Source organism: Macrobrachium rosenbergii, chromosome 7 (assembly GCF_040412425.1).
Source record: "Macrobrachium rosenbergii isolate ZJJX-2024 chromosome 7, ASM4041242v1, whole genome shotgun sequence".
NCBI classification, from domain to species: domain Eukaryota; kingdom Metazoa; phylum Arthropoda; class Malacostraca; order Decapoda; family Palaemonidae; genus Macrobrachium; species Macrobrachium rosenbergii.
The window spans coordinates 4,750,001-4,772,500 of NC_089747.1; the positions used below are offsets into that span (position 1 = coordinate 4,750,001).

General features: G+C 36.7%; 1 protein-coding gene across 1 annotated transcript in view; it reads right to left on the bottom strand.

Annotated features, from left to right (window-relative positions):
* Positions 1–21,376, bottom strand: part of LOC136840050 (glutamate-gated chloride channel-like) — a 250,279-nt gene extending 228,903 nt beyond the window's left edge. Inside the window, 1 exon segment of the mRNA XM_067106365.1 lies at positions 21,236–21,376. The gene's annotated coding sequence lies outside the window, so the exon portion shown is untranslated.
* Positions 21,377–22,500: the final 1,124 nt, after the last annotated feature.

Consider the following 22,500-nt stretch of genomic DNA (forward strand, 5'->3'; position numbering starts at 1 on the left):
TCCCGCTATTAAGGAGACAATATACAGAAGAATAATGTTCGTAGTTGATATTAATAAGAGAGTAATCCCTTGCACATTTCTATAGAAAAGTCTATAGTAATAAACCCTCTGAGGTTGGACGAACCAATAGGTTTTCTTTATATTAAACATAAAAATGATTTTGTCTGCTATAAGAATTTTTCTTTTATAGGCTTCCTGCTGTTAATGAGACAATAATCCTTCGTTCAGTTATACAGAAAAATAGTTTGCGTAGGTGATATTAATAAGACAGTAATCCCTTGTTCATTTCTATAGAAAAATAGTTTGCGCAGGCGCTAACGCCCTTCTCGTTCTATAATGCATAAAAGATGGTGTATAGACCTTTTGTTGATGAATGATTTTGTAGTCATTCTCCCAGTGAAAGAGGCAATAACCTCCTATTCTATGAAACAGAAAATATTTGTAAATAGATCCTTTGTTAGTGAAAGAAGCATTACACTATTTTCAATAAAGAGTAATGGAGAAAAACAAAGGTTGTATTTAATTCTCTTGGTTGCTGAAAGGACCATGGAAAAGCGTCCATTTTTCACATTTATTCAAAGTTATTTCAGAATATCAGAAAGAGGAGTTTTCTCCCAGTTCGAATTCCTTTGATATTGGACTCTTTATTCCACAATTGAAATCATTTCCACTTAAACCTGTGTTGGAGGACATTGTGGAAAATGACTGATATTCATTTCATTTTATTACTAAAATTCTATGGTATCATTCATTATAAAAGTTGTGATGTATTACTTAAAAGGTGGGATTTAATTTGATTTCGTATTAGTTTCCTCGTCTTGGCTTTGTACAGAAACATTTTGACCTATATTTATTTTCTTAAAATAAATAACAGAGAAAAAAAACCGAAATAGATAAAGGAGAGCCATCGTTCTATATTACTGAGTGGCGAATCCGCACACGTCTTTAATGATGTTCTAAGTATTGTCACCTTAACGTAAGACGTATCATCTGTAACAATAATGTAATATTGTAACTGTCAAGAATCCTCGTTGGTAAAAGAATATTACAAAACTTTTACGCACTAAGGGCAGTGGCAGCTGAGTTAGCGTTAGAAAAAAAAATAGGATTTTTCCTATCCGTACGTCTTACACCTTGTTTTTCCGGCCCATAGTATACGTTTTACACCTTGTTTTTCCAGCCCATATTAGATTTCAGTTGAAATAAACTATTCAGCTTCAGAGCATCCGTCCAAGTGGTGTTCGTTTTTAGTTTTCTGTAAAAGAAAACTATTGTGCCGGCTTTGTCTGTCCGTCCGCACCGCACTTTTTCTGTCCGCCCTCAGATCTTAAAATCTACTAAGGTTAGGGGGCTGCAAATTGGTATGTCGATCGTCCGCCCTCCAATCATCAAACATACCAAATTGCAGCTCTCTAGCCTCAGTAGTTTTTATTTTATTTAAGGTTAAAGTTAGCCATAATCATGCTTCTGGCAACGATATAGGATAGGCCACCCCCTGGCCGTGGTTAAAGTTTCATGGGGCGCGGCTCATACATCATTATACCGAGACCACCTAAAGATAGATCTGTTTTCGGTGGCCTTGATTATACGTTGTAGCGGCTGTATCGAAAACTCGATTGCGCCGAAGAAACTTCGGCGCATTTTTTACTTGTTTAAAACGGAAGTAACAGTTTGCAGAAACTTGGAAATTTTGGAAATTTTATATTTTTATGACAGACCCAGCTAATAGAACATATTATTCTATTTATTCTACGTTGATTCATGAAGATTACAGTTGAACTTGTCACTGTATTTAGCTAATTATCTTTTCCACAATATTTTAAAAATTGTTTTAGTTTCAGGGATCTGAACACAAATATCCCTCGTATATATCTTAACTGCTTAAGCTTCACAATGATAACTGATAATCTGGACACTAAACCCTTCAAACATATTATTATTATTAATACAACTGGCCTATTCTAGCTGGAGACAAGATCCTGTTGCATAGGTTACAGTCAAGTCTTATTATTTTTATTATTATTATTATTACAACTGTCCTATTCCAGCTGGAAACAAGATCCTGTTGCATAGGTTACAGTCAAGTCGTATTATTATTATTATTATTATTATTATTATTATTATTATTATTATTATTATTATTATTATTATTAAATTCTCAGTGCAGGTTGTCCCTTTCTGACTGCCTGTTCATTTTCATTAACTGCCTAACAGTTATTTCCATATCGGATTTAAGTTGAAATTCGTCATTAAATCGCAAGTCCTTCTTTCTTTTTCCTTTATGCTCTTTAGATCTCTGTGATTGAATACCTCCTTTGTTCTTTCAGTTTCAATGGGCATGTTCAGCTTCCTCAGTTTCGTAATCCCACGAACACTGTTTGACGCCATAATCATCTGTTGTGATCAGGACTTTCAGTTCACTTTCAAGCATCTGAACGTTTTTGTTTTGCAGATTTAACATATATGATATAATTTGAATTGTATTTTCATGTGCTAGAGTAAATTTACCGAGATTATGTGTTTTCTGTAAAACAAAACATTGCAATTCGATGAACGTAAGCTAATGAAAAGTGTATCATCACATTTCTTGCCGATAGTACATTCTATTTCTTGATTCAGCAAAATCTGCATCTTTCCAAAAACCAGCTTTTCAGATCTCGAGTGAAAATTCTACACCTTATTTCTTTTCTCGAAGTGACCGAACTCATTATCGTCAGCCAGGGTTATGTTAGTTTCTTCACCATCAAGAAAAGTTATATCCTTGAGACTGGGCGAGTTTCTTGCGTCACTGAGCATGTATCTGGTGTATTTTTATATCCGAAAATAGGTCACTTTCTCTCGACGATCCGGAAGGTTTTATTGTTGCCCAGTGAAGCGTGAAATCTTTCTAGAGCTTCTTCTCGTTATCTTGTGAGATTAACTAGTTTCCGGGCGTTTGTGGAATTCTTGTGAATTTGAACGATTTGAATTGCCAGTGCTAGCTGTCAGAAGCTGCCGAACTTCTTGTTTTTGGAATTCGTGGTATCACAGAAACGACGTATTCAAATAGAGTGATCTTGATTCTTAAATTTCTCTCCTTCTGCCCTTGTTATCTGTTTAGTTATTTTCCTGAAATGCGTTCGTAATTCTAGTTTTCAGAATCCTATTTCCGAAGTTCTATACAAATGCATTATAGTATAGCAAAGATGCGTATATACGTTTCAATGCAAAAACAAGTTTGAAAAGCTAACAAAACCTCTTATTTTGCACATGGCAAAAAAAAAAATACAAAAAAAAGTATTGGCAAAACACGAAGAGAGCGCGTAGTCCATAAAAAAACGGTTAACTAGCCTCTCAATATAAAAGCTTGTCACTTTTATCTGAAAAAACTGGTATTTCAAAAGTACCACATCAAACAAGAGACCCCGACATCCCCCGGAATCCTAATATCCTTGCATTCTCCGATCACCTCCCTGCGAACCTTACCCATTTGGTCGTTTTCCAATACCGCCACCATTTCGGTCACTTAGGCGTTTTCCAATACAGGTAAGCACGGCGCGTACAAGACTCAGAGAGACCAGACCAGACCAGACTTCGGGGCGTCCGCAAGCTCTTCCAGGTCAAACTCTTAGTCAAGTCTCTCTCTGGCCTTCCTCCCACCGCAGGCCGCTTTATAACTTTCCTCTGAAATTAATCCATGATTTTCCTCCCTGCTTCTTCTTCTTCCTTCTTTCTCTGGCCGTCCTCCCACCGCAGGCCGCTTTATAACTTTCCTCTGAAATTAATCCATGATTTTCCTCCCTGCTTCTTCTTCTTCTTCTTCTTCTTCCTTCTTTCTCTGGCCGTCCTCCCACCGCAGGCCGCTTTATAACTTTCCTCTAAATATAATCCATGATTTTCCTCCCCTCTTCTTCTTCTCCTCCTCCTCCTCCTCCTCCTCCTCCTCCTCCTCCTCCTCCTCCTCCTCCTCCTCCTCCTCCTCCTCCTCCTCTCTCCCCTGTGGCCTTCCTCCACTAGGCCACTTTATAACTTTCCTCCGAATTTAATCCATGATTTTCCTCCCTTCTTCTTCTTCTTCTTCTTCTTCTTCTTCTTCTTCTTCTTCTTCTTCTTCTTCTTCTTCTTCTCTCTCTCTCTCTCTCTCTCTCTGTCTCTCTCTCTCTCTCTCTCTCTCTCTCTCTCTCTCTCTCTCTCTCTCTCTCTCTCTCCACCAAATCCACTTTATAACTTTCCTCTGAATTTAATCCATAATTTTCCTCCTTTCTTCTTCTTCTTCTCTCTCTGGCCTTCCTCCCACCAGAGGCCACTTTATAACTTTCCTCTGAAATTAATCCATGATTTTCCTCCTTCTTCTTCTTCTTCCTTCTTCTTCTTCTTCTTCTTCTTCTTCTTCTTCTTCTTCTCCTCTCTGGCCTTCCTCCCACCGTAGGCCACTTTATAACTTTCCTCTGAAATTAATCCATGATTTTCCTCCCTCCTCGTCCTCCCCCTCCTCCTCATTCCTCTTATTCTTCTTTTTATTCTTATCCTTTTTCTCTCCTTTCCTTCCTTCCTCTTCCTCCTCCTCCTCCACCTCCTTCTACCGTCCACGGTCGCTTTACCTTCTGGGAAGTCCGCTCGTTTCCCAATAACCTAACTCCCAAAGTAATTACTGATATGTTTCAGGTTTGTATTTACTCTCGATTCAGGTGAGGCAAAGACGTTTCCGGTTTTGGGGGTACAGAGCCCTGATTTGTGTTTGCGTGCGTGTGTTTGTGTTTGTGTATGTGTGTATGTGTTTGGTGAGCCCGGATGTGTGTGTGTGTGTTTGTGTGTGGGTGTAAGATGAGTCCGGATGTGTGTGAGTGTTTTTGGTGAAACCCAGATGTGTGTGAATGTGTGTGAGTGTATAAGTGTGTGTTTGTATGTGTGCGCGTGTGAGTGCGTATGTGTACGTGTTTGTGGTGAAATCACCTATATGTGTGTGTATGTGAAAGAGTGTATAAGTCTGTGTGTGACTATTTGTGGTGCACCCAGATGTGTATGTGTGTGAAAGTATAATTGTGTGTGTGTGTGTGTGTGACTTTTAAAGCGCGCGTGTACTAAACACGCACTGAGTGATGCCTGCAATACGAATGTGTGCTTCCAGTAACATGGATTTCAAAGTTGGTTCGTATTTGATGTTTGATTGACGTCCAGGAAATTCCAGGCAGGGTTTCCAGTTACAATGGCTGGTTTATCAACGTATATATATCCGTTTGCTGCTTTAATCTCTTCATTACGGCGTTCCGTTAATGGGTCTCTCTCTCTCTCTCTCTCTCTCTCTCTCTCTCTCTCTCTCTCTCTCTCTTGAAGAGGCCTTCGTCGAGGAAAAAGGTTTGCCGTCTTAAAAGAGACGTCTCCCTCGTATCATTACCGCCTACACATGTTCATTTTTAGTGCGTGAATGATCTCTCTCTCTACTTCTTCTCTCTCTCTCTCTCTCCTCTCTCCTCTCTCCTCTCTCTCTCTTAGGAGGCCTTCTGTAGGGAAAGATTGCTTTCATGAGAGAGAAATCTCTCTTTCCATTACCGCATATATGTTCATTTGAGTGAGCTCATACGATCTCTCTCTCTCTCTCTCTCTCTCTCTCTCTCTCTCTAAAAACTCTGTTTTTCTGTCAGGAGTAAGATTTTGCCTGGGAGAAATCTTTCCACTAGCGCCTCCATATGTTCATTTTGAGTGTGTATTTGCGATCTAATGAAGTATGTATGTGTATGCGTGCGTGTGTTTGTTTTCGGGAAGTAATGTCTTTGAGGAAACTAATGAGATTTTAAAGTATTGTCTTTGGAGAATAATGAGATTCGCATTGCCTTTCCTGGAAGTAAAGTTTGAGAAGTATTCCGGTCGATTTGGGTTCTCGGACTTTCGTTTCTCCCTCTTGCATTTTTCTGCTTCACACACACACACATATATATATGTGTGTGTGTGTTTGTGTTTGTGCATGTGTGTTTAAGCGATTGCATTTCGGATATGAGTGCTTTGGTTACTTCCGGAAAGAGTTTGTCAGAGTGTGTGTTTTGTATTTCCAAGTTTCTGCACCCCTGAAGTTTATGAGTGTTCTGTAGAATCTTGGAATAAGGACTAGAATTATTCAGGAGTCAGTCAGCATTAGAATGGGATCACGGGAGAACAGATACAATGCCATGACATTATTAATTACACCTTTATACAATCCACGCCAACTGCTCTTAAAAAATTCATTTAAACTGGGTGTTATAAATTGCTTTTGTGTATATGTAGTGGAAATTAATTTTTACGATTCTCTTCAATTTCCGTCAGAGATACCGCCCACAGTGCACCTAGGACATGGCTCTGTAGGCCTTCCTGCTAACATCTTTTACTATTAATTCTTCGCAAAATCTCATGTCTCTCAGCTTTACTGCCCAGCTCCTTTAACGTTCTCTCACTTCAGACTCCTTTGCAATAATAATTCACTTCCATCAATGATGTCTCCCATAGGGGGTTAATGCTGCGAGTGCACCTCACGTAGTGCACTGTAGGCATTACTTAAGGGTATGTGCAGCGTCCCATCTCCCCCAAGCTGCAGCCTCTTTCATTCTTTTTGCTGTACCTCTGTTCATATTCACTTTCGTCCATCTTACTTTCCACCCTCTCCTAACAGTTGTTTCATAGTGCAACTGCGAGGTTTGCACCTTTCAGACCTTCATACTGTCAATTTCCGTTTCAGCGCTGAATGACCTAATACATCCCAGCGTTTGGCCTTTGGTCTGAATTCCATATTGTATTCTCGATTCAATGGCGTCGGTTTTAGCTGATACAGAATAGGTCCCGTTTTAAAGCTGAGAACTCAATCTCTGCTACCGCCCCCCCCTGCTGTTCGCTAAAAAAATCATGTTTAATCTTTCTCGGACATCTGCTTCGCCTATACTACTACTGCCGGCTGCCCTACTGCTGTCCTCCTGCTACCGCTGCCCCTAACTCACGTAGGGGAACTCTATCTCCTTGGCTTATATAGGACTATGAACGCCCTGATAACGCAATGTACGACTACTTCGTCGGATTCTGGTGGGCTACTGTATAGTCTTGATATAAGCGCGCCTGGGCGGACGCATAATCAGACACATGAACACGCGTGTGTGTGTGTGTGTATATATATATATATATAAAATATATATATATATATATATATATATATATATATATATATATATATATATATATATATATATATATATAATACACAGTATATATATTATATATGTATATATAAATATATATATATATATATATATATATATATATATATATATATATATATATATATATATATATATATATATATATATATATATACACATACATACAAGAAATATAACACATAAAAACTATGTATATGACCAGACAATGAAACAAAAAAAAAAAAATTTTAACGCTCTAATTAAAACGCAATGAATCCAATCTCGCGAAAGCTGCGGAAGCATTACAAGAAAATAACGGAATGAATTACAGCGAGAGAACCCACTGCCGCCCGACCTATTAATTTCCTTTGTATTTCCGGATTGCAGACAAAGCCCCTTGCTCTCTCTCTCTCTCTCTGCACACGGACACAAAAGCAAGCGCAAGCACGCATTCATTACCCTAAGAGCGATATCCACAGCAGGCAAAGCATGTTGTGATGCATTGCAGCTGAAGCTGAACTTGTTGAACGGAAGCATTTTAAAAGCACGGTGGAATCAGAGAGAGAGAGAGAGAGAGTGGACGAGGCAAGGCTTGCTAAGTTGTACTTTGCGTGACTGCGAGTGATAGTATACAGAGGTAAGTGTCTTTCCTCTATCTTTTTATGTATATATATACATATATATATATATACATAAATTATATATATATATATGTATATATAACATATATATCTATATCTGTATATATATATGTATATATATATATATATATATATATATATATATATATATATATATATATATAGATAGACAGGAAATGTTCTTTTAGCAATAAGCTGTGAGAATTCAGAATGGAATTCCTCTCTCTCTCTCTCTCTCTCTCTCTCTCTCTCTCTCTCTCTCTCTCTCTCTCTCTCTCTCTCTCTATACTGAAAGTGACTGGGTCCATTTCAGGATATCTTTTAACGTTATGTAGGTGTCCATGAATCGTTGAATGAACGAAATATTTTCGAAGCATTTGTGAAATCCTTTAGATATTCAAACAACCACTTCCAAATGACTTGTCATTGTTGCTTGTTGCCATCTAAATGACAAAACATAATTCATAAAATAAAATATTCCATGATGAAATTAAAGGCTTAAGCATGATTCAGATAGATATCTAAACAATACGAAGTTTGTTTAGATGTCCTGCCAGGGCCTGGGACTTACTTATGCATACAATGATACAATGGTGGTCATCCCATGACTCAGATGGCTCCTTTCATTGTCATCCTTGATAGGGGATAATGGAAGGCGTTCTGTTTCGCCACGAACTCGGATCTGGCTGTTAGTATAGAATAGTTCGAAATTCATTGTGAGGTCTACCACATATTTATTTATTTATTTTTATTTTTGTTAGAGCAACATTATGAGTTGGTTCACAGGATGGGCTCACCTGTGGAAGTTTTACTATTTTTTCTGTTATTCTTTCCATCTCGTACTTGCTTTGGAGTTGGCTAACAGGATGGGCTCAATTTTGTGTTTCTTACTATTTTATTATTGTTTTCATCTCCTATTTGTACCTTTTATAAGAACAATACTTGGAGTTGGCTCACAGGATGGGCTCACCTGTGTAATTTTTTTATTTTTTACTATTGTTTTGATACTCGTGATATTGCTAAAAGATTGCCAGCTCGACAGTCATGCATTGAGATAAATTCCTTTTATTCTCCCACAATATTTTTCCAGGAATCCTGAGCGTTCTTTACTAAAGACGATGGACTCTGTTGTTTACATTTGCATTCCCCTTTTACAACAAATGAAAACGCATAAAAAAAAGAATAAAACACCAATTCCGCAAAAACACCACCTTTCCACACACGACCACAGAAACACAGGAGACATCTATACATTTGCATGATCGAAAGAGAACGAAAGATATGGAAAGAGAGATGAAAAGAAGAGAACGGGAGAGACGAACTCCAAATCGATGGATTCTGAAAACAGAGCGTATGACGGATTGGATTTTTTTTTTTTTTTTACCTATTCAGATGCAAAGTCGTTTTACCCCCTTTTTGAAACCGAGAGAGAAATTCGAAAGAGAGGAGAGGAGAGGAGAAAGCTGTTGCATGCGATACGATGGAGGGAAGGAATATTGTACCCTGTCAAAGGAGGATATCGGAAGCTTTTGGGGAAGTATTAGAGTTAGAAAGGAAGAAAGAGCGAGGATCTGTCGTTTATGAAAGTTGCCTTTATGTTTTTATTCGATTGTTTTATTCTTCATCTTTTTTTCAATCTTTTGTTCAAAAATGGGTGTTTCGTTCATTGGAAGATTACTTTGAAAATTAATAGTCTAATGGTTGCTCCAATTGTATTTCTCCTTATTTTGAATAATAATAATAATAATAATAATAATAATAATAATAATAATAATAATAATAATAATAATGATGATGATGATGATGATGATAAAGATAGTTCACTGAAGGTTATAGGATTGTAATTAAAAATGCAGATTCTGGTAAACTAAATTATATTATATATATATATATATATATATATATATATATATATATATATATATATATATTTATATATAATATATGTATATATATATGTATATACACATACATATATATACATGCATATATTATATATTATATATATATGTATATATTTATATTTATTATATTTATATATATATATATATATATATATATATATATATTTATATATATATATTTATATATTTATTTATATATATATATATATATATATATATATATATATATATATATATATATATATATATATATATATATATATATATATATATATATATATATATATATATATATATATATATATATATATATATATATATATATATATATATATATTCAAAATAGATATACGACTACACAAAAAAAACTTGAAAGTGCAGCAAATGGAATATATAAAAAAGGATATTTCGAGAATATTTTACAGAAAATAAAATGGGGATAGAATGTTCGGGGTTCATTATTCTCGGCGCGTATGTTGACCTTTTTACGCTCTATTGGGTAACGGTATGGGCTGGCTCACTCCCTCTCTCTCTCTCTCTCTCTCTCTCTCTCTCTCTCTCTCTCTCTCTCTCTCTCTCTCTCTCTCTCTCCTACATCGTATGTGTGTTTCTCATTTTCCTTCTGTTTTCACTTTCTCTGTCCGCCTGTCTATCTCTATCTCTCTGTCTGTTTCTCTCACAAAGACATGCTAGCTTATACGGAACCGTAAGTAATCTCTCTCTCTCTCTCTCTCTCTCTCTCTCTCTCTCTCTCTCTCTCTCTATTTGTTTTTGGATGACTGAATGAATAACCCTTCACAGAATTTTTTCCTTCTAACCTGTCTGCTTGTCTGCCTACCCTCTCTCTCTCTCTCTCTCTCTCTCTCTCTCTCTCTCTCTCTCTCTCTGTTCTCGAATGACAGTATGAACTACCCCTTAAGGATTTTTTTCTTCCGTCAAATCTGTCTGTCTGTCTGTTTATCTATCTAACTATCTATCTTTCTATCTCTCTGTCTGTCTGTCAGCCTGTCTATCTGTCTGTTTGTCTCTCTGCCTATCTATCTGTGTATAAGAGCGTGCTTGAGAAACCCCTGACCGACTTCCATAATGAGAATTAGGTTCGCCTCTCCCATGCCTGCCTCATGCCATTAGCAGCTCGCTCGCTGCTACGCGTCGTCTGGGTCGCAAGCAATCAGAAAAGAAGGCGGAGAGAGAGAGAGAGAGAGAGAGAGAGAGAGAGAGAGAGAGAGAGAGAGAATAACTTTTTCCGCCGAAATTTGCAGCAGCCTGATTCGGGAGGACCCGCCCACCCTCCTCCGCCCCACCCCCGTCTCAAAAAAAGAAGAAAAATTCCATTCCGAAAGTTGCTTGTTTGATTATCGTCCCAGTAGTCAAGTGGCAAAGTTTGCTGCGAAAGGCTTGACCTGACGTCGCCTCCCCAGGATTGGACGTGCCTAAGGGGGGGAGGGGGAGAAAGGTGGGGAAAGGTGGAAGGTGGGAGGGGTAAGGGATGTTTTACGGTTATGAACGCGGCCGCCGAAGACGGCTAATTCCGCTTCGTTCCCAGGTAAACATCGGTTCATGCAAAGTTTAGGTTTACGGACGCAGGACAACGACTTTTTTCCACCCTCTCTCTCTCTCTCTCTCTCTCTCTCTCTCTCTCTCTCTCTCTCTCTCTCTCTCTCTCTCTCTCTCTCTCTCTCTCATATTTGTATGTCAGTGATTCTGTAGCTGGCGCTTTCAATTCAAGAAAAAATATAATACACTTTCTGTCGACAATTCAATACGTTGTCTTCTTGTACAGTCACAAATCTCTCTCTCTCTCTCTCTCTCTCTCTCTCTCTCTCTCTCTCTCTCTCTCTCTCTCTCTCTCTCTCTCTCAAAATCAGTCACGGCTAGATTTTAATTTTTTGTGTTTTACTTCCCAGTCTTTTTGTTTTTAGTTTTAGTCTTCAAGGAGGCTTAGCTTGCACACCTGAGCAGGTAAAAGAATTATAAACAGGTATTTCCACATCTAGACAGTAAAATATGTTTACTTATTTTATATAATACTTTGTTTTACATAATACTCAAACTATTCTTTTTTTATGCTGAAGGTGATCCGCGTTGCAAACTAGAATTGACTGAGAAGCTAAACGGGTATTACCAGAATTCTAGAAAGAAAATGCAGACTTTCTGCTTATTTAGGTTAATAAGGTAAAAATTATCTTGCTGATTTACGGGCTATAAACTTAAAAATGCTGATTTTCCGCTTATTTAGGTTAATAAGGTAAAAAGTATCCCTCTTATTTACCGGCCAAAAGCTTCTTAGTTTTCTGTAAAAGAGACTATTTTGCCGGCTTTGTCTGTCCGTCCGAACTTTATTCTGTTCGCACTTTTTTCTGTCCGCACTTTCTCTGTCCGCCCTCAGATCTTAAAAACTACTAAGGCCAGAGGGCTGCAAATTGTTATGTTGATCATCCACCCTCCAATCATCAAACATACGAAACTGCTGCCCTCTAGCCTCAGTAGTTTTTATCTTATCAAGGTTAAAGTTAGCCATAATCGTGGGCAACGATGTAGGCCAGGCCACCACCGGGCGGTGATTGAAGTTTCATGGGCCGCGGCTCATACAGCATTATACCGAGACTTATACTATTCACTGTTCCGTTTGAACTGATCACTATCATCACCACTGTCAGCATTGGTAGCAAATAAGAAGTATGATATTGCTGAAAATATTATCCTAAAAAATAGCTTTAATAATCTCGAAGCGACTTATGCCAGTTCAATTTCCTTTCGTACAAAGACTACATTTTTTTCTAATTCATCCGGACGCTTTCGCAAGGTAAATGAATTTGCAACAAAACTGAATTAGCTCGTCAATGACGCAACGTCTGATCAATTCCGCTGGCGAGGTTACTGAATACGAACTCCGATATTAATAACTAGAATTAATTTGCAACACACTGTGTTTGCGAGAATCGAATTATATTTCATTTTGCCCATTACGCGAATTAAAACTTTATGAATTGCAAATTGAATATTTTACGTTAATGCTCTCTCTCTCTCTCTCTCTCTCTTATGAGAGAGAGAGAGAGCGATAATGTAAAATATTGAATTTGCAATCCATTATGTTTCTTTTCCTCTCTCTCTATATATATATATATATATATATATATATATATATATATATATATATATATATATATATATATATATATATATACATACATATATATATACATACATACATACATATGCAATACATATGCTATATACATATACATATAACGTAAACCGAGAGATGTAGAGACAGACAGACAGACATAGAGACAAAGCGAGCACAGTTGAGAAAATTGCTAATTTTTGTAAGTGGAACCAGCAAGAACTTTTGAAAACAAACTCCAAACTCTAAAGCACAAAAGTTTAAAAGCAAAACTGCCGTATAATTTCAGCAGTAGTGGTTCACCTTAAGTAGTTTTTGGAGGTCCAAGGCTGGAGAGAGAGAGAGAGAGAGAGAGAGAGAGAGAGAGAGAGAGAGAGAGAGAAGAGAGAGAGAGAAATGCGATGGGTTATATACAATAATTGGATAAAATAGAAATCACATATTTTGGGATGACATTTTCATTTCAGTCATAAACACATGTTGGCAACTTATCGCATACAAATCATAAACAAGTTGAATACATGTCAATGACTTCTTGACGGTGTTAGCCAGAGCTTCATGTTTGACTATCTGAAATTTGCGGAAGGTTCGTTCTCCACTTGTGGTTGTTGACTTGTTTCCATGCTGTTTGTGGCATGCATGCAACAAGTTGCAGAGGTGTTTACGATATGTTTAACTGTAGTGTGAAAGCATCCATAGGCGTTATCAGTAATAAATTTAGGGCATATTAAGTAATAATAGTTGTTAAATGTATGGTTACCTTGTTTGAATATCTCACGGATATTCTTCTCGAAAGCCTGTCCGTGACCATGAGTTTTGTGACTCCATATACTCTTCGTAGGCAATTGAAAATACATGACATATTGAAAGGATAACATGCAGGGAAATTTAGACGCTAGAATTTTATTAGAAAGGAAAATCAAGACTAGAATTTTATTAGAAAGGTAAATCAAAACTCTAGAATTTATTAGAAAGGAAAATGAAGACTAGAGTTTTATTAGAAATGAAAATTAAAGTTTCTAGATTTTAGGAGAAAGGAAAATTAAAGTTTCTAGATTTTAGGAGAAAGGAAAATTAAGACTAGAATTTATTGGAAATGAAAATTAAAGTCTAGATTTTAGGAGAAAGGAAAATTAAGACTAGAATTTACTAGAAATTAAAATTAAAGTCTCCAGATTTTAGGAGAAAGGAAAATTAAGATTCTAAAATTTTATTAGAAATGAAAATTGAAGTCTAGATTTTAGGGGAAAGGAAAAGTAAGGCTCCAGAATTTTTTTAGAGTGGAAAATTAAACTAATTTTTTACAAAGGAAAATTTAGGCTAAAATTTTCTTAGAAATGAAAATTAGGACTAAATTTATTAGAAAAGAAAATTAAGGCTCTAGAATTTTATTAGAAATGAAAATTAAGACTGGAATTTTATTAGAAATGAAATTTAGGACTAGAATTTTATTAGAAAGGAAAATTAAGACTAGAATTTCATTAGAAAGGAATATTAAAGTCTAGATTTTAGGAGAAAGGATAATTAAGACTATAATTGTATTAGAAAGGAAATTTAGGACTAGAATTTTATTAGAAAGAAAGAGACTAGAATTTTATTATAAAGGAAAATTAAGACTAGAATTTTATTAGGGAGGAAAATAAAGTCTAAAATATTAAACAGGATAGCCAGGATGTGGATTATTTACAAGGCGCTTCTCCACAACAGAAACCCTTTAGGCTTAATTAAGATAAGACTGAAAATAGCGCCGGAATGAAATGTTCAGAATGTAATTATGGGACAATATAAAAAAAATGTTCTTATAAAAAATGACGCTTTCCTGAGAATGTAATTTAGATAAGAGGTTGATATATAAGAAAAATTCAACTCCAATTAGAGGAGTTTACGCGGAGTTGAATTTGAATTAGGCCAAATTCAACACTGCTTATCCATGCGGTGAACTATTCCGGGCTTTTGGGAAGAAGAAGAATCTGGAATTTATAAAGGAAGTTAATTCTTTAAAATATTCAAGTCAAATTTCGGTATATTTTTGCCGTGGCTCTATATGAAAAAGGCAAAGGAATTGTGGATTGAAATGTAAGGATAACTTTCTTTTTAAAGAATTGATTTTGGTTTATAATCAGGTGGACAAAGAAAAACATAAGAATTTATGATAAACCGGACGGTCAATTGTTTATATGTTATTTACTTTAAGATGGTACACATAGCTGCCAGAAATAAAGTTCTGTAATTGAAATAACAAAATATATCGTGATTATCCCTTCATTGTTTTAAAAAATCGTCATTTGAGTTACTTTTCATTTTATACCGTCGCCTTGAACAGTCATTTTTTTAAATAAAGATAAATTCCTTAGTTACAATTCCCCTCTTTCTTTTGTGATGCATAATTTGTTGTCTTAGTTTGATATATTTTTTCATCAAATAATTTTATGAATTTCGAATCATTATCCTAACTTAGAATATAAGATAAAAATTTATGCATTCGATGAAGACTTGCTTTGTCTCTTCCTGACGTGGATTCGAAGGAAGAACTCATTAATTTCCTATTTTGGATTTCAGGGTTTTCTTTGAAAACGTATCCAGATTATATCATAAAGTTCATAAATTTACGATTTAATAGTGGAGTTGTAATTACATGTTTTGTAAAGGTGACACTTACGAGAGTCTTGCTTGAATTCTATTTCAGTCCTTGCTTATAATCTCGTGTTTCTTTCAACGTTGCCATATTGAAAGCAAGCTGCAATTCCGTATACATATTCGTCGTTAGCTGTCCAATATACTATGTTATATCCAGTTTTAAGGAAAAGTCCAGTTAGACCTCGATTCTAAGTTGCCGGCATAATAGAAAATTAAGAATTGAAAATTTCGCCCTTTTTGAATGAATATTTGATACTTAAAATACTTTTTTCGGGCGAAATTTCGTTAACTGAATCCTGATGAATTGCATTGCAAAAAATAAATAAGTAAAAAAAGGCTGTGCAGTAAGTCAGACCACTGACAGTACGCAATTCAACTCTAATTGAAGACAAAAACAAATGCTTATGTCCGCATTAGATTACCTTGTACCGCAGCACAAGCATGTATACAGGTACCATTATGCAGTATCGAGCTAATGATCGTAATTTTCATCCAAGCAATAATTATTTCTCCAATGAATCTCTCGAGTGACACGCTACCTCGTCAAAGAATGGAACGAGATTATCACTCATTGTCAAGAGACTAAGGATTGGATTTTATTCAAACTGACAAATTACGTTACTTAGTAACGTACTCGTTAACATACTCAAAGTTATGATTCATAATCGAAGTTATGGTTTTATTTTTCTGTAAAAGAGAACTCTTGTGCCAGCTTTGTCTGTCCGTCCGCACTTTTTTCTGTCCGCCCTCAGACCTTAAACACTACTGAGGCTAGAGGGCTGCAAATTGTTATGTTGGTCATCCACCCTCCAATCATCAGCCATACCAAATTACAGCCTTCTAGTCTAAGTAGTTTTTATTTTATTGAAGGTTAAATTTAGCCATGATCGTGCATCTGGCAACGATATAGGCCAGCCACCACCGGGCCGTGGTTAAAGTTTCATGGGGCGCGGCTCATACAGCATTATACCGCGACCACCGAAAGATAGATCTATTTTTGGTGGCCTTGATTGTACGCTGTAGCGGCTGCACAGAAAACTCTATTGCGCCGAAGAGAATTCGGCGCATTTTGTACTTGTTTAATTTTCACATTAATATTTCTTTGACTGAAAGACCGACTGAGTGTACAGTAAAATGGACGGTTTTCAATTATCGTACCTTGAACGTGTAGGCACGAAAGGAAAATTTCTCGCAATCTTTTTGCATGTGATGTATGTTCAGGAACGTGCCAAGGGGCGATATTCTCAAATTTTGGACGAAAGTTTCAACCCCTAAAAAAAAAAAAAAAAAAAACAGGCGGTGGGGTGAAGGGAGGTTATGACATGCTGGTCTAACGAACCAAATTAATTGCCTCTTGCAGTCACTTCAAAATTTTTGACGAGAGAGAGAGAGAGAGAGAGAGAGAGAGAGAGAGAGAGAGAGAGAGAGAGAGAGAGAGAGAGAGAGAGAGAGAGCTAAACTTTGTAGAAAGATGCTTGTCGAACTCCACTTTACTCAAAAGTTAAGATTTTGTGCCTAATGTTTGTTATTGGTTATTTCCAGGGAGAGAGAGAGAGAGAGAGAGAGAGAGAGAGAGAGAGAGAGAGGAGGGGGGCGTAGCTAAACTTCGTAGAAGATGCTTGTCGAATTGTACTTAATTCAGAAATTAAGATTTTGGGCTATATCCTGTGTCCTTATATGCATTACGAAATGTTTCATTTTTCTATTCGTCATGTCAGTGGTATTATCAAATTGTCCACTTCCAGTAATTTTTCATTCGCCATTTGTATGCAATTTTCGATACGTTATTACTGTAAACAATTTCATATCTCTCCAGCTAAACCGCCTTCTGTTTCCACCTTTGCTTCAGCAGTCATGATAAGGTATAAGACCCTCTCTCTCTCTCTCTCTCTCTCTCTCTCTCTCTCTCTCTCTCTCTCTCTCTCTCTCTCTCTCTCTCTCTCTCTCTCCTTACCCTAAAGTCCATCAACTAACTCTTCCATTTACTCTGTACTGAAACATAATTTAGCACAAAATATTTCTCATATTATGCAGCTTCTCTGTATATGTCAGTGTTCAAAACCTCGCAAATATCTTGTGGTTATAAACTCGTTGGTTTGGGTTGATAATTCTGGCATGCCTTCCACTTGCAGGATATGAAGCTCTTTAACTTAATGCTTTCGTATGTAGGGTTTTCAGGAAGTGTTTCTAGATTCGCTTGATGGCCCTAAACCCCTCTCGACCTTAGCCCTGACTTACCAAAGTCAACTAACTACGAGGCACTTAATCCACCGTCTAGGTCAACGAAGACAAAATGCTTTCAGGAAACAGGCCCAGCTTTCTCTTCCCGCCTGGCATGGAAATGAAGGGTCTCTGAGAAATTGGTTCTGGCAGTGCTTGACCGCACGTGTGTGTGTGAGAGAGAGAGAGAGAGAGAGAGAGAGAGGGAGGATGCAGTAAATAAATGGAATTGCCCTGAAGCGGATGAAGATACATGGCAGTCACCATCACACGCACTTCCTCCTACCAGCAGTCTTGGGGCAAACGGATGGGTATTGCTACCCCGTGACTTATGGAAGAACATATCGGGAACGACGAAGGCAAATATGAAGGCGCCCTTGTCTTCCCGGCTAAAGGACAATCAATTCCCGACACATTTCGCCAGGGAAAATGGATGATGGGTGTCCATGCGTGTATTTTCGGAGGGTCTGAAGCTTGCCTTGCCTGCCTGCTGCAACCCTTTTAGGGGGTGGTGTTGTGGGCGTGGGGGAAGGGGTCAATTCACATTCAGGAGGGTGGCATTCTGGGCACGGATTAATTGACAAATTGGGGGAAATAAAGCCACGGCGTGATGAATAACAGCCATACCTTTCCCTCTCGCCCCGCCGTGTCACCGAAGATTAAGGGCCAATAAGCGCGCTTTGGCCGAGAGGAATAATGATTGTGACTTTGATGCGTCATTAATTAATTGTTGTATAACTGTTGCTGGCTGCTGCTGCTACAGCTACAGCTGCTGACCCCTTTTCCATTCATTCATGCCCCGCGTAGCTGCCCCTTTGTCCGCGCGCTTATTGTTGGAGAATTGACGTCCGACGGGAGGATTCTCGACAATGGGAATAATTTTAGTCATGCTGCATCGTAATTACCAATTCATTATTCCGTTCGTCCCTTCTAATTTCATTCAGTCACCCTCCGCCGTGTGTGATGTCATTCCGCCGAGGTAATAGAATTTATAGAATTTATATCACGGTTCACATGACAAATATGTACCTCTTTCGTCCTTGTTCCGGGTCATTATAGTTTGTTAATGGTAAGTGGAAAAGCGAAATGTGATCATTTTGATAGAATTTACCCTTCATGTAGCCTGATGAAATAATACTTAATAGTTGCCTAGTGTCGTTCCAAAAGGAACGAGATATGAGATCAGTCTCTCCAAAACTGAAATAAATGAGATGAACCGCATATGGGGTGGCCCATGGTTCAACAGACTATTCAGACAAACTGCAAAGGAAAGAAGTAAAAAATAAGCTAATTATCTAGATAAACTTTAAAAGCAGCAAGTAGAAAATAAACTTGCATAAGTAAGGATGATATAACATCTGTAACAAAGTTCTGAGGGGTATTTCCAAACGAATGACAGAGAAACTCCCAGCTGAAGGAAAGAGAGAGAGAGAGAGAGAGAGAGAGAGAGAGAGAGAGAGAGAGAGAGAGAGAGAGAGAGAGAGAGAGAATCTGCAACAGAAATTGGATCCTGAGAGATAGTCAGATTACGATCGTTATTAGAACGGGAAGACTTAGACTGAGACTGAACCTTATCAGGCAGTATTGGGGAGAGAGAGAGAGAGAGAGAGAGAGAGAGAGAGAGAGAGAGAGAGAGAGAGAGAGAGAGAGAGAGACACGACCCTTTTAAGAAACGGGAAAAATGATATCATTTCCCGGCAAGGCTTCCTACATATCTTTCGCCGTTTTAAAGAGAAAATCCAGAAGAAAGATATGGAAGAAGAGTAGAGGGATTACAAGGATCCCACATATGTGCTGTGGTTTAGTCTCTTTTATTTAGTTTTTTCCTCTTCTTCTTCTTCTTCTTCTTTTGGTTTGTCTATTAAAATCTTTTTTTTTTTTGGAGGGATTGCTGTTACAACAGTTCTTGTTCAGCTATCAATACACACATATACATATATATATATATATACATATATATATATATGTACATATGTATATATAAATATACAGTACATATGTATATATAAATATATATATATATATATATATATATATATATATATATATGTATATATATATATATATATATATATATATATATATATATATATATATATATATATATATATATATATATATAGATAGATAGATAGACAGATAGATGTGTGTGTGTATGTGCCTGCACACTTGCAAGCGTCCAATTTTAAACATAACAAATATTTAACCTTCAGAAACAGAAGACAATCTCTGCAGTCTCACAGCCAGAAAAAAAAAAATACAATCCTAACTGCCACCAACATATTACTTTGCCACCGGAAAACAAAAGCAACGTACAAAGAAAAGAACAAAACCTCAATAAAAATCAAGAAATAAAAGTAGGAAAAAAAAAGAGCTGAACAGGAGCCGCTGAAAATACGATACCGTATCAATCTTATGTCCATCCAATCGGAATTTATGGCCAATTGGGGCAGAATCCCAAGTTTGTCCAAGCAAACAATTTCCAGAGACTCAGGTGGAGCTGACAGATTCAGCAGCAGTGGTAGTGACAGCAGTAATGATAGTAGTGATAGTGACAGAAGTGATATTAGTGATAGTGGTAGCATTATTCTACAAGGTTGGAAAGGGAGTGACAAATTCAATACTAATTGTAATAGTAGTGGTAGTATAGTGTTGTAGTATCATTTCACTGGGCTGGTAAGAAAGGGACAGGCTCTGTAGTAATAGTAAAAGTAGTAATGTTACTAGAAATGATAATAGTAGTATTGTTCTACGTGGGTGGGGGAAGGGGCGGGGCGGACGATAGAATATGCATGTTTCTTCATGAAAGAGTTTCTTCATCTCTATATAAGTTTACTTAATTTTTTTATTTGTGTAAGATTTTTTAATTCATACTTTTTTTCAACGTGATTGTGTCTCTTATCCTAGTTATTTCTATTTAAAGTATAATAGGGCAGTCCCAATGTTATCATAGTATATATGTATATATACATGTATGTATATATATATATATATATATATATATATATATATATATATATATATATATATATATATATATATTCTCACATTTTCCCAACTTATGCATTTCCAGACTTTCATTAAATAGCTTGGAGGACTTCTTATGGATGGGAGATCGCTGGATGAGATTTTCAGTGTAATCTGGAGTTAGAATTCTCTTCCGGGAATCTTTTAAGAATCTTTCATCTTTCCTAAATTGCGTCACATTACTGCTTCTAATTATGAGAATATAACTTATGAAAAGAGGGGCATCTCTTGATATGCCATGAATCTTATGTATGTAATATAATAATAATAATAATAATAATAATAATAATAATAATAATAATAATAATAATAATAACTGGACTGATAAAGTTTCCATATGGAAAATTTTAATTCTGAACTCTTCGCGAATATAGAAAATGTACACGACAATAGAAAACGAGGAACACTCGCAGAAGGAATTACGCTTAAAGCAGAATGATACTGTAAGGTAATAGCAGCTACAGCAGTAACATCAGCAATAATAGAAGTAATAGCAGCATTGCAAACTAAACCTTCATCAGCAAACAATAACTCACCTACCTGTAAATGTCTGCAGTCTAGATCATCTTTCGAAAAACGGACTTGTATCCTTGTGGCTGGCGCAGGCAAAAACTATCTTGATGCTTGAGTGCCCTCAAGCGGCAGCTCGTAGAGATGGTCGTCGACTGAAGTCAGGTTGGTGGAGTTGGTGGCAGCCTGAAATAAGAGAAATAAAGGAAAGTTATTTGAATGTCCACATTTCTTACCTTAGAATTGGATTATCAAATTTAGGCCAAAGGCCAGGAGCTGGGCTCTATGAGGGCATTCAGCGCTGAAAGGGGAACTGAGAGTAAAAGGGTTTAAAAGGTGTAATAGGAAGGAGGAAACCCTTTTTCAGTTGCACTGTGAAACAATTGTTAGGAGATGGTGGAAAGTAAGATGGAAGAAAGGTCATATGAACGGAGGCAGAGTAATTGGAACGTAAGGAGTTGCAGCTAGGGGCCCGAGGAACACCGCAAAGAACCTTAAGTAACGCTTACAGTGCACCTTGCGAGGTGCACTGATGCCATTACGCCCCAATTGGGATATTAGAAATGAACTATAAAGTGTATCTTGGTTCCATTCATTCGATCTGTTTTGGGCTATGTTCCTTTTTAAAACAATACTTCTAGCCTTTGTTAACCAACAAGACAGGAATCCACTGTGCACGTTTTGCTTGAATTCACTAAAGGACGAAGGAGACTGCAAGCAGAGTCATAGGTTTGGGTATTTATTGCCGGAAGTTTCACCGCGATTATGCAAGCAATGGAGGTTAAACGCCAGGCAATAAATATTAGACCGGTAACTTGGTGTTCTCTTACAACCGTACGCGCGGAAGATTAATGTCATAGTGGGCCTGTTGACGAAAATATTTTGGGCTTTTGCTGAAGAAATGAAGGAGAAAATCGGACTATTTTAAACTAATATAATAATAATAATAAGAGGGCCTGTTGCCGAGAATATTTACTGCTTAATATCTAAGAAATCAGGAAAAAAATTAGCGTATTTTAAACTGGTAATAATAATAATAATAATAATAATAATAATAATAATAATAATAATAATAATAATAATAATAATAATAATAATAATAATTGGAATAAGGCCTATGGACGAAGTACTTGTGCATCATATTGGAAAAATGGAGGAAAACATTTAAACTCATAATAATGATGATAATTACGACAATGATAATGATATTAATAATACGTGTTGTACATAAAAATTGGGAACTGTATCAGTAATATAATTAATTGGTGTAATCCTGGATTTTTAATAAACAATAA